This window comes from Ambystoma mexicanum, chromosome 2p, assembly GCF_040938575.1.
Source record: "Ambystoma mexicanum isolate Mex_15411 chromosome 2p, UKY_AmexF1_1, whole genome shotgun sequence".
Taxonomy (NCBI): Eukaryota; Metazoa; Chordata; class Amphibia; order Caudata; family Ambystomatidae; genus Ambystoma; species Ambystoma mexicanum.
Window position 1 is genome coordinate 603,835,573 of NC_090923.1, and position 12,937 is coordinate 603,848,509.

The following is a 12,937-nucleotide window of genomic DNA, read 5'->3' on the forward strand; positions in this document are numbered from 1 at the left end:
GGCGGCAATAAATATTCCCGTGCACTTTGCATCCAGAGGCTGATGTACACAGCGTTGCAGGGAGTCGCTCTCCCCAGGCACTGCCAACAGCCACACACACACGTCTTTGCTGAACCCGAGATTGTTTTGACTTGCGAACCCTGTTACTTCAAGGGACAGGTGTTCACAATGCAGGCACAATACTTATGCACGAGCAGAAACACAGGTCTGCTGCCCATTGTCGCCTTAAACCCCTATCATTGTTGCTACTATCTCTTGCACACAAATGCTCATGAGCCACGTGCGCCTCATTGCGAAGAAACCGTTTGCCCTGAGTGGAATTTGCACACCCCCACAGAGCAAAGGACTCACTTAGTCTCTGAAATGCACCACAACTGTTTTCAGGTTGGGTTTTGAAAAGACCAAAAGCAACACACAGAGAAGTTGTACACTTATATGAGATCCTTGTGAGTACACAGAAAATATACTGTTATGTTATGTTAGGTAAATTTATAGCGCACACGTTCACCCAGAGGCATCTTGGCGGCGCGAAGAGGAACACAACAGGACCGCATCCATCAACAGTATACATATATACCCTATACATATAAAAGGCATTGGGCCTCATTACGAGGAAGGCGGTAGAGGGATAATGATGCCGGTAGAGCTGCCGGCCCCGTTATCCCTCTTCCGCCTCATTACGAGGTCTGCTCGCGGGTCCCGCTAAGGACGTCTGGTAAAACCATGCGTCCTTAGCGGGACCCGCTAGCAGACCAGGATGCTAACAACGGGCACGTCATTAACGGGCCCTTTGTTAGCATGCTCCCCATTGCCATTGAGCCCTATCGGGGCTCAAATGGGAATGGGGATGTACCGGGTCCGGGTTCCAGGAAAGGGAATTACTGGGCCCTCCAAGGTCGGAATGGCCCGGTATTTCCCCATTCCAGGAACCCGGACCCGGTACCCGGTATGGGGGTAGCCATGCCGCTAAAGGCGGCATGGCTACCTCCATACTCGTAATGAGGCCCATTCTTCAAATCAAGATGCATGCCAGTGGTTACATAGACAGTTGGGATATCCTTAATGTAAAATTCAAAACAAGAACATGTCAAAATAATGTGCAATTAACTTTAAAATAGGCTGAAGTGTTCGCACGTCCAAGGACACAGAATTTAGAGAACGCATCTTCTGAATCTTAGTGGCCAGTGACACCTGGCATCTCCATCAGGATTTCCAGGGGTTTCATGTGTGCATCATAGCAGGTTGAATGGGGCCCTGAAGAAGGCAAGAGGTTCATTTTGCGGGGTCTGACTTGTTTCTACCCATTATAAGCAGCCAGTGCCTCTTATTCTGACGCGATGCAGACGAGTTTGAAACCTCAGCATGTCAGCTCACGTATGACTTGCAGACTACCCCGATAGTGGCAATATAAATGCTGCATCTAGGGGAGATGCAAAAAACAGAAGAGTTTGTTCCCAAAAGGTATTACTTCTAGCTACTCAGGCAAATCTCTATATTCGAGCCGAAGGCTTTACAATCATGAATTAAAACAATTTTGCTAGGAAAAAATAATATGTCAATCTCCATATAGCTTAAATCAAAAAACAACAGTGAAATAATATATTTTTTAAAGTTTAATTTATACATTTACAAAATATTTTTCTTTAGAACAAGTGTTGCCTATACAAAGAATTTCAAAACAACACTTATATAAAGAATGCTAAAATGTATAGGAATTGTATATGCAACATACAGCACTTATAGCCACATAACAGAATACATAAATGGCAGATGGACATCTACATGTAGCTATCGAATGTCAGAACCTACCCACCAAATTCCAAACCACCTCCAGACGTCTAGACAAGCCCTTCCTGCAAACTGGGGGGCATGGAACACCTAATCTATATCTATCTAAGAAGAGGCAGGAAGAAGGGGGCATGCACATCATAAGGTCTATGTTATAAGAATAATAGCAAGGTGAGGAGGTCCAAAAAACTTTACAAGGCCCCCACTGCATAGTGCTTGCGCAAACCATTTTGTTAGTATTAAGTAGAGATGGGTTAGAGTTCAAACCATTCTGTTTTGAATTTTGTATGGGAGGAAGTTAATTTCCGAGACATTTTCCTGATTTTGTTCAGTAAGTTGTTAAGCTTCAAGAATTTTCTTTGGTGGAATGTTGTTTATGAGTACTAGGAGGTTGGAGGTTCCTTAATGTTGATAGAAATATGCCCTCCGGCAGTTAGTAGCATTATGGATGTGTTGGTCAAGGTAATTTGTCATGGCATAAAGCAGTTTTGTACTTTATTTTGCTACTGAAGCTGCAAAAGCAGTTAGAGAGAGCCACTGGATCCCTATCCATGTACGATTCTCTTTAAGGTTCTTCTTGCTTTGGTTTAATCACTATTTGAATCACGCATTGCTGGGTTTGGGGGATAGTTTTTGAGAGAACGATGGCCTTGTTGTTTGTTTTCGCTATTAGGTGATAATCTATAAACTACCATTATAAGAACCAGATGAGAAGGAGGCGATAAAGTCGTTTCTCTGGCATGATATGGTATGGAGCTTTGGGGCTTTGACAAGCTGGAGCCCATCCAAGTGGCTGAGAACGATTTTTCAAAGAGTATTTTGGGGCTGCCAGGGTCTACCCCCAAATTTGCAGCTCACAATGAGCATGGCTGCCGGTTTTTGGGTGATCTGGCCGCATCCTTACAGCTAGCCATTGGCTCAGAATTTGGGAGAATACTAAAGCCTTTTTGACCCACGAATTAGGGACCTACCTGGTGTCTAAAGACTCCCATTTGAAAATCCCATGGCTCAGATATGTACAAATGCGGTTGACCAAAGCGGGGGTGGATCACTGTTTCCATAGGCCATCTCTGCTGTCTTTGATGGCTTCAAAGTGTGCGAGATAAAAAATGATCCAGTCTCTCTTGGCCAGAAGAGAGTCTCTGGAGCTCATGCAGCCAGCTAACAGGGAACATCTGATTATTACATCCCCCGGCCTTCAAAAATATCTGAGCCAGGCTAATCCCTCATCCCAGCACTTTCCGGTTTCAAGGGCCCGGTTTAACTGCATACATTTGAGAGCCGTGATGTCGGTTTGGTCTGAAAGGGAGTGTGGATCAGTCGTGTCCCTCTTGTTGGGCTTATTTTTTTGGTTTGTCCTATTTTTTCAGTGATTAGGTAACACACATTGAAACCCGTTTTGCAGTGCCATGGCTTTCGATGTTATGAGCCTGCATTGTATGATCTGTTACGGGAAGACTCGGTTCAGGTGGGTGGCCCGTTGTGACTTCCTAAAGCATGCCTTGTCATTAAGTTAACTTATATTAAACTCTGACTGTTCATGATTTTATAGCTTTGTTCAGAAGCCTTTATGATGATTTTAGTTGCTCAATGTTTTTATGGATATTATGATGTAATTTGTTGTGTTTTAATGGTATGCTATGTTTTACCAAAGTAAACTTTATTTGAGTTGAGAAGGAGATGGCAGGCAAGAAGAAAAATACTGCATGCAGATGTTGTTTGGCCATGTACACAGCCAGTGCACACCCATGTGCATGCCAAAGACAATGTCGTTTTCAGCCCACTTGCAGCCCATCCCTGCCCAGACCACCCCAGAAGGGTCTCCTTTCACAGACAACTATGTGCTGTTATAGGGCTGCCATTGTTATTTTTTTGGATGTGATCTTTTTAGTAAGCAATTTTTTAAATCATAACAGAAGGACAATGGGGGCCAGGAGGACAGCTCAGGGGCAACCTGGTTGTCTTGGAAGTAAGACAACGCAGAGCAGCACAGGTGCAAATCCCAGTCTCGCGCTTAGAGACTGGTCTACGGTATTAAGCGTGCAATAAAAGGTTAATTAATTAATTACATGTTTTCCACTGAGACAAAAATAGTGATCATTCATTCATTCATTCATTCATTCATTCATTCATTCATTCATTCATTCATTCATTCATTCATTCATTCATTCATGTCCTTATCAGAGTCAAATAACTTAATAACAGCAACAAAAAATCCCCACTCTCCCACCCATGTTCCCTCTTCCTCTATACATATTTCAGCATGATGGAAGGTTTCAGTACATAAAATTAGTTGAAACATGTCAATCCATGGGTCTAGGTTAACATATAACAGCCCCTCACAGCTTTGTATAAAGGTCTACTCTTCAATCTCCCATGTCCTCAAGTTGACATGCCCACTTGGGACCCATCAAAACTCTGCCTACCACACAGTCATTGTATGAACATAATTCTCAATCAATTTAACACAGGTAATGACTTATCATTTGACAAATATACATCCTAATCGCAAAATATAATACTTCATGCTTTAGAAGGCCCAGCGTTCACATGTGCATAGGACATGTAAACTGTTTTGTTTCTTCATGTGATCCAAAATCAATCCACATCTGGAAAATTGACACCAGCCTCTCCGACAAGTAAATGCCTGACTGGCTTATAATCACCTTAAACTAAACCCAGGAAAAACCACAATCATAGTTGTTGTTCTGCACCTGGCACCCCAAGCAGCAATACCATGGCCTACAGAAATGGGCAGATGCATTATGCAGATACATTATGGACAGTGAACTTATTTTGGAACCACAAATCAATGCATTGATAAAGAAATGTTTCTACAACCTATGCCCGATTAGGAGGCCCATGCCCGCCCTGACCATCCCACACAGGACACTTGCCATTACATATGTGCTTCTGTCCATAACCAACTAAGCCACCATTATATAACTGGCCATGCTATACTACTTTAATGAGAAACTCAGGATACATCTAGAGCACATCAGCAAGATGGCGTCTTTGACTCAACAGGAGAGAACACGTTACTCCAGCTCTAAGATCACTTGACTGGCTACCAGTGAAGAGAAGGATTGACTTCATAGCACTCTCCGTCACTCTTCAGGGCCATAGAGCTGAATTGTCACGAGAAAAAGACTGGGATCTAGCAATGATCTCCTTCTGGCAATTAAATGAAAAGTCAAATGTGGTGAAAATCTGGAACTCCCTCCTAAGGAAAATCTGCATAATCGAGAATCTCTTGGCTTTCAGGAAAATCTTCAAAACCTGGCTCCTTACCACATGGAGCAGGAGCCAGCCATAAAGTCACCCTGGCCATCGGCCACCAACCCACCTACTGTACCATTAATTTATTCCGCCACTAACACCTCATTCCCATATGTTCAAACACACTTAAAGCATATCGACTGTGCCACCTGCATACAGCACTCCAAAGATCCTTTCATCACACTGCAAGCAACACAACACTAGAACCTGCAACAATGTACATACATCAGTCCATCCGGCCAATGCACCCAGGCCTCAAGCGAGCATGAGGTTAGCTTATGGACACTAAAAAACTAGGAAGCATAGATCAGGGTTCTTCCGTTCTGCACCCAACACCACAACAAAGCTACCTTGCATTGTGTTGCTCCCCCTAAACTAGCTCCCTTCTCTTCAGTTCTGCAAGAGCGCCTGGAGACCATGAACAGAGCAGCGGTATAAGGTATAAATCACAGTCACATAACATACTTTGTGAAAAAATCAACTTGCTTTTCCCTGCTCTCTTTGCTTTTCCACAACCTTGACACTGTTCCTCAGCAGCATCTTCTCTTAATAATATCAGCCACCAGAATGGCCTCACTCCTCACCACAGTCCTTATGGGTTTACGCACACCTGCTCTTTGGACGGAACACTGTTGCAGCTTTTATGTTTTTTAACCACATTCCCCGGATTCCGCTGTAAGGCCTTCACTCTATTTTTATTTTTTACATTTATAAAGCGCTCACACAGCCCGCAGGCATCGAGGCGCTGTTACAGGAATTGTTTGTTTTTCTTAGTTCCGTAATTTTTTTTTTGTTTTAGTTACGTATTTATAACGCGCTTAAACACCCAGAGGTTTCTAGGCGCGGACCCGGGGATCGAACCTGTTGTTCATTTTGCTTCCAAGACGCGCAAGCTGCCGCTGAGCTATCCTTCCTCTGCACTTCCTGTATGTGTTCTCTGCCTCATTGACCTGTTGTTGAGTGCGTCATTGGGCAGTTGCCGGCGATGCTGATGGAAGACATGGGCTACCATGGTGCTTACAGCGGACCATCTGTGGCCATGAGACTCCTCTGTGTCATATGTCCACCAGGGTTCCCATTGCTCATTCTGTTTGGGGAGGGTTTTGTTCCCATTTGCGGTAGAAAACCTTGTATGGTTCTCGGAAACTTAGCAAGTTTTGCCTCGTCTGTATTTTGTTTCCTCCTATCAAGGCCAGTCAGGTTGCACGTGGGTAGACTGCCTCATAGGCCCTGTGCTTGTCATTTTTTGCAGTGTCTCCCCTCGTGTGTGTCCAAGTTCTGCAATGTATGTAGGTTCTGATGGTTTCCTTTGATGGCTGGTGAGCGTGCACGTCCAGTTCAGTTTCCTTCTGACACCTCCTGATACGTGAAAGACAGAGTTCATGCGGATGCACTACAGTTTCAGGGGTGTGTCCTGTTATGTCTAAAATGACAGATATAAAATTACTGAATGCGTGATTTGCCTGAATTTCGAAACGTTCGACCAGATGACGCATTCGGTGTTAAGGGCTGTCCCCTGCACCTTTGCTCACTATATTGTGAGCGGGGGTTGCAGGATTGTCCCCCGCAGCCCAAACCCGGAGAAAAAATTAAATTAAATAAAAGGAAAGGGCCCTGCAGCACCGTTTCCCGATCACGGAAGGTAAGTAGGGGGTGGTGCTGGGGCTCTGGGTGGGGCGGGGGCCAGGTTAGAAATGTTCAGGGGAGAAAAGACCAAACGTTATTTCGGAAAAATAATCTTCAGTCTTTTCTATCTCAAACATTTGGATCTCGGGCTTTCAACCCTGATCCGGCGTGTCCACCTGAAGGACAACAAGGACATTCTGAGTACTGTACTCAGGTTGGTAGGGTTTAGCCCCAAATGCAGAGGGATTCATTAACTGCCTTGAGGATGGATCCGCTTGGTTGGGGCACACACCTGGAGGCGTCGGTGTCCATGGCACATCCAGTTCGGGCCTCTTCCCACCAAATGGCTGATGCCCACTGATTGACTTGCAGATCAACTGTAAGCATATATGTGACATATGCACATATGCATGTTCATTTAGAATCATGCCAGAAGCTATTTTTCTTTATTTACCTTTCCTGCCTATTGACTAGCTGTGTCATTTGGAATGATTAAAGACAGCATGGCTTGTTATGACTAGCTTTTTGGCAATATTTCACTTTTATTAGTAAATTTGTGTCAGATGTCTGTGTTTTCATTTTACATGATCCGATCTATGGGGGCCATGATGTACCGTTGCCATGCACTCATTTACCTTTGTACCTAATCATCTTGGTGTGGGCTTGGAGCGAAATAGCCTTCCTGGTGTATGAGGTCATTTTTGGAGAACATGGTGCACTTTCAGTGTTTGAGCTTTGAAGGGGCTTGGCAGGGAGGTCTGGGGGACAACTCTTATCAACTGTGTGATCTGGCCATGCAGGGTACCCTTGCGATTCTCTACATTATCTGACTTGGGGGCTCCATCACCTGGCCTGGACTCTTCAGACTCCTATGATTGCAGGGTTTCTCCTCCATTCTGCTTCTCAGAGGGGTTCGGGGTAAGGCTATCTTGGACATTGTTCTTCTCTTTTGGGGTACCAGGCGATCTCCACCTCCACTGTCTATCTTGTCCTTCTGATATGATCTTGTTTGAGTTTAACATGTTTTCTTACATTCAATGGAAAGGACTCATTGGCAAGCGGTGCTCTACCATTTGCCAACAGGGTTTGAGCTACTTCACTGTCGATCTACATTGCTTTCTCTGCATTACATGTGTGCCGAACATTCAGTCATGCCTGTGTTGTTCAGTGCTCCATTCTCTTCAGAATTGGCTGTACCAATTTCCCAATTTGCAAATTCTTGATTTGACCATCTCCATGATATGACTTTGAAACTTGGAAGCTGCCTTATGATCAAGTGGCTAGGGGGCATGATAAGTAGTTTTAGATTTTACAGTCCCTGGGGGACTGTTGACGGGATGTCAAGAGAGCATTGGAACCCCACTCCCCTCTAATCATGAGCCTACTGCATGTACTTCAGTGAGCAATTCATGCATAACATTTGGAAACCTGCGTACAATTGGCATACAGAGAATGTTGTGAGAGTTCTACATGGTTTGATCGCTGATCTTCCCTCCCTGGGTTGGGTATGCCATCATTTGCTTTTTTTCCCCGTTCTTACTGTGGCAGCAGTGATGGTTGTTCCAACTGTTTCTAGAGTTTTCACCACACTGAGGCATATGCTAGGCTATGGTGGGTTTCCCCTCTGCCCCATGCTACTATCCTTCAGAGGTGAACTGCTGCTATGAGTTTCCTATTGGGGAAACTCTTTTCCTGCTACGGCCAATAGTGCCTACTCTATGATGTTCATGATCTACTGGACTAGAAAGAGCCTTACAGATATTTCTGGATGGAAGCTTTCTTATCCACATTGAGGCATGTGGATCAACACAACTATGGAGGAGACATATACTCCAGCATCTGCACGTATCAGACCCTATAGGACTTCCCAAGGCATGTGTAAGCGAAGGGCGGTCATGGGCAAGGTATATGATCTGATTGGTTATTTATAACATGCTTAATACCCAGAGGTTTCTAAGAGTGGATCCGGGGATCGAACCTGTGTTGGTCCATGTCGTCTCGCTTCCAAGGCGAGCATGTTGCCGATGGGCTATCCTCCCGAGAACCCGGCATCCCGTTTTGATGCCGCTCGCACATACCACACCATAGAAGTCGTCCTGAGTGTTCCCATTCCTGCTCTGAAATCTCTTCACTGTTTCCCCATGGCTGCAAGGATCAACTTCAAGACTCTGCATTGTCCACAAGGCTTTTTGGGGCCTGGGACTGCTCTACCTCCAACATTGTCTTCCAAAACATCTTTCTTCTCGAGCTCTCCGCACATCCACTTCCAACCCCCTGAGGGTCAGACGCTTCTCCAAGCACAGAGTTGAGGGCAGATCTATCCCCTTGGCTGGGGCCTCCCTCTGGAACAGCCTCCCTGCCTCTCTCAAACTTGAGCAGAACCAACTCCGGTTCCGGAAGCAACTCAAGACCTTCCTTTTCGCTTCCGCTTTCTCTCTTCCTCTCCCCTTCTGATGCACCTGACTGCTCTGCACACTGGCCACCCTCTGAACTTGGGCCCAGGCTCCTGCATGTTCAGTTGCCCTCGCACTGCCTCCGGGCTCCCCAGCACTTCAGGGTCTGTATCTGCAACCCTAGAGTCCCTTCTCTCTGCACTTATGAGCCACCCGCTGGCTGCACTTGTGAGTTCACTGCACTTCCCGCTTCCATTCCCCCTGGCACTTCTCCCCTTCCCTCTTCCCTGCACTTGCGCGTTCTGAATGACACCAGGCCTAGTAAGATCGTTATTTTGTCCTCCTTGTTTACCCCTCATTGACTTGTCGCGCCTAGAAACACTTGTGTACATGCGTGTTATAAATGCCACATCATATCATTCCTGTTGGGTGATTGGGGTTTCTGTACCGATTTAACATCTTCCTGTCTATGATTCTTCTAGAGGCCCGCCAGGGGCACTGCTGGGTAGATCTTGGGGATCTGGGTGAGGAGTGCGGTGAGGAGAGAAGATGGGGGGTAATGTTTAAATATATTCGGAATTACTCCTTAAACCTCACAACGCAACATAGTCCTTTTCGCCTCACAGACTGGTCGAATGGCCCTGCTCAAGCTGAAACATACAGGAAGTGTTGAAGAAAAGGGAGGGCCTTAAACGGGAGACAGGGAGCGAGACTAAACACATGTAATGCTGTAACAACGTTGTTTCCAAAGGGCAGGCCCTTCAAGAAGTCCGGGCTGTGGTGAGTCATGAGGATTAAGGAGCACTGTTGATGATCATACATACTGAAACATTCTATTCAAGAGTTATTCTACTCCCTTTGGTTCCCTTCACTCTCCTCAGAGGTTCTGCTGCCCGTGCTCACCCTATCTACGCCTCTCTCTGCCCTGTAGTTCCTGATCTACATGCATGTTCTCTATCCTATCTGGTTTCCTGGGCTTCCCACTCGTCAGTAGGTCCAGCTGTTTTGCCTTTTCCCATATATGCTCCTCCATGAGATCAGCAGCTCTTGCTGCACCTACTCACCCCAAAGCTGCACCACCAGTGCCTTAAGTGGCGTGGCAAAACGAGCCGGGGTTCATCAGGGTGGCATGGCCTAACGACGGGGGGCCGCCTGGGCTCGTTAGGCCACGTCACCTGGACGAGCGCCGGATTAACGGCCTGCAGGCACGCCCGCCAGGCAGTCCTTTGTAGAAATCAGCATCCTCTCCCCCACAGGGGGGAGTGAACAGCCACACCACAGCAGCAGATGTGTCTGAACAGACTATATTCCTCCACTACCATCTCTCTCATCACCTTGCAGCCTTCAGGCCACTCACTGTGCCTGTATAGAACATTCTATCTCTCCCTGCTGGCAAGGTCCTACTGGACATGCCATATTGACCTCATGCAAACTTGGTACATAGGCTACAACGAGATAAGATACAGTGTTCTTATCTATGTATGTGCCTTCCATGGATTGAAATGGAGCCGGGGCCTCTATTAAACACAAACCTTTGTGATCAGCATTTTCCTTCTCCGACTGCAGGATGTCATCTGTTCATTAAGCTGCACATTTACATTAAGAGCTCTTTCACATAATCAGCCCTCTGCATGCTGGTACATGTAGTACTGTCGTTGCGATATGCACAGGGATGCAAAATGGCACAAATTATAAATGCCAGGACCTCTAGAACATGATTTGAGACCTCTGTTTCAGCTTATTTTTAAGGAACCAGAGGTGCATGGAGTGGTGATTTTAGGTGATACAAGTGGTTAGTGTTCTTCTGCATTACTAGCTTTAGCAGGCTTTATACTCAGCAGTTACTTTGCATACATTCTACTGTTCTCTGGCAGAAGAGAACACATTCGTATGTTTGAATTTTGTCAGGAATATCGCTTTCATCGTTTCGTTTGCAGTCAGTAAACTGAGTACAATTTGCTTGGGTAATATTAATGTGTATTATTTAAATTGTCAATCTACTGGTACTCACTTTGGTACAGTGACATGCATTTATTTAACTGTAACAATTTCTCCTTGTAAGTGTTACAGTGATTTGCACCGGGTCCATTGGATCTCAAAACACTCCACACTCTCCTGTTGGCTATCTAATAGTTCAAGGCAACACATTGAATCACAAATTAAACCCTTTTCTTTTTCAAACTACCTAGTTAACGTACATGTCTGCTTGTTAGAAGACACAGCTTGTTTTTTTGTAGCACTTCGAATCTTTTGTCACTTTACTCACAAATTGCTTACTGATGCCAAACAATGACTACAGATGCCCTTATCACAGAGCGTCTTTTGTCATTTGTCTTGAAAGCATAATAGTAAAACTCATATTTTTGGCGCTCGCGTACATTTACATTATGAGTCAATGGATTATGCGAGTTCATTACATTGTCTGTTTTAGCTATTTATTTAAAAACCTACAATAGGCTACACTCGTTCAAAGATTTGCCTGATCTACACGGGCAGGCCAAAGAAAATTCCCCTCGAAATAAAGGTATTCTCTTAGTTGCCTGGACCCCTGCCATACACCCACTGCCCGATGCACACGCTGTTACGCAATGTCCACACCTATTTCTCCCTTCAGAATTTCCTCTCTCCCCGTTCTTCTATTTGCCCCCTCCCTCTCCTCCTGAGATTGGCAGAACGCAACCATTAGCCAAGCGAAACTTCATTTAACAGTGCGGGCAGAGGGCGCTCACCAGCAGAAAACAGCCTGGAGGCAAAACAAACTTGTATCACTACGTACACAAGAGAAAGTATGTGCAACTGGGAGCAGGGTTTCCCGAAATGGTCGAGGAATGTCTGTAATCTTACCTGATCAAGGAGCCCATAGGGGCGGCGAGGGAAGCGGGGGCTGCTTCTGCCGTGGAGAGCGCCAAATGGGCGGTCAGGTGTGGAGGCAGGCATGGAGAGCTGGATCAACCGCCCGCGGCCCCGTGTATGGGAGCCTGGAACATACCTGAGGGTGCCTGGGGGGGAAGTTAACTCGGTGCAGGTACAGCTAATGGTGGCAGGCAGGTGAGGATGCGTCCCCGGGGCGGGGGCCAGCCGGGACAGGTAAAGGTACACACAGGAGCGGCCACGCGGTGCGCATGACATTATACAGTCACTGCACCCAGCGCACGTGTCCGGTGCCCTCTGACTCATACTCCTTCCTTCCGGTGGCCTCTATTTCATTTTCAATCTTCCCACTATGTCCTGATACTTCCTTTTACTTTTTTCTTTCTTAATTTTGGTAATTATTTTTTATAATGTTAACAATAGCTCACTATAGAAACATTTCTTTCTTTCTTTCTTTCTTTCTTTCTTTCTTTCTTTCTTTCTTTCTTTCTTTCTTTCTTTCTTTCTTTCTTTCTTTCTTTCTTTCTTTCTTTCTTTCTTTCTTTCTTTCTTTCTTCTTTCAGAATTTCTCTGTCGAGCTCAATAAAATGTGCCTTTCCTTTCTTCTGTTCTTTCTTTTCAAGTCACCATTCTTTTCGGATTGTTTTATTTTTCTGCATACTTTTATTTTTAGACTTTCTTAATGTATATCGTTCCCTTTATATGTTTCTCCTATTTCATTTCCTTAAACGTTTTTTTAATTATTATTTTTATGGTTGCTATTCAACATTGACACAACGTTAAAATTCGAATACAGCAATAACAAAACTAATATACCACATTTACAACCTTACAATTTAAAACTAGACATTTTACACAATTCTTCAACACATCAGTTTTCATTTTAGACCGGCCTGATTCAAAAATCTAACAGTGACCAAAACCAATAAGACATACTCTCCATTAAAAATTAGCGCCCAGACTCTGGGCTCTGAAATTTC

The 12,937-nt window shown here is 45.1% G+C and overlaps 1 protein-coding gene across 1 annotated transcript in view; it reads right to left on the reverse strand.

Annotated features, from left to right (window-relative positions):
- The window catches only part of SEMA3B (semaphorin 3B), a 600,182-nt gene extending 588,010 nt beyond the window's left edge, over positions 1-12,172 (reverse strand). The window contains exon 1 of the mRNA XM_069644131.1: positions 11,931-12,172. The gene's annotated coding sequence lies outside the window, so the exon portion shown is untranslated. The remainder of the gene's footprint in view (positions 1-11,930) is intronic.
- Between the last annotated feature and the right edge of the window lie 765 nt (positions 12,173-12,937).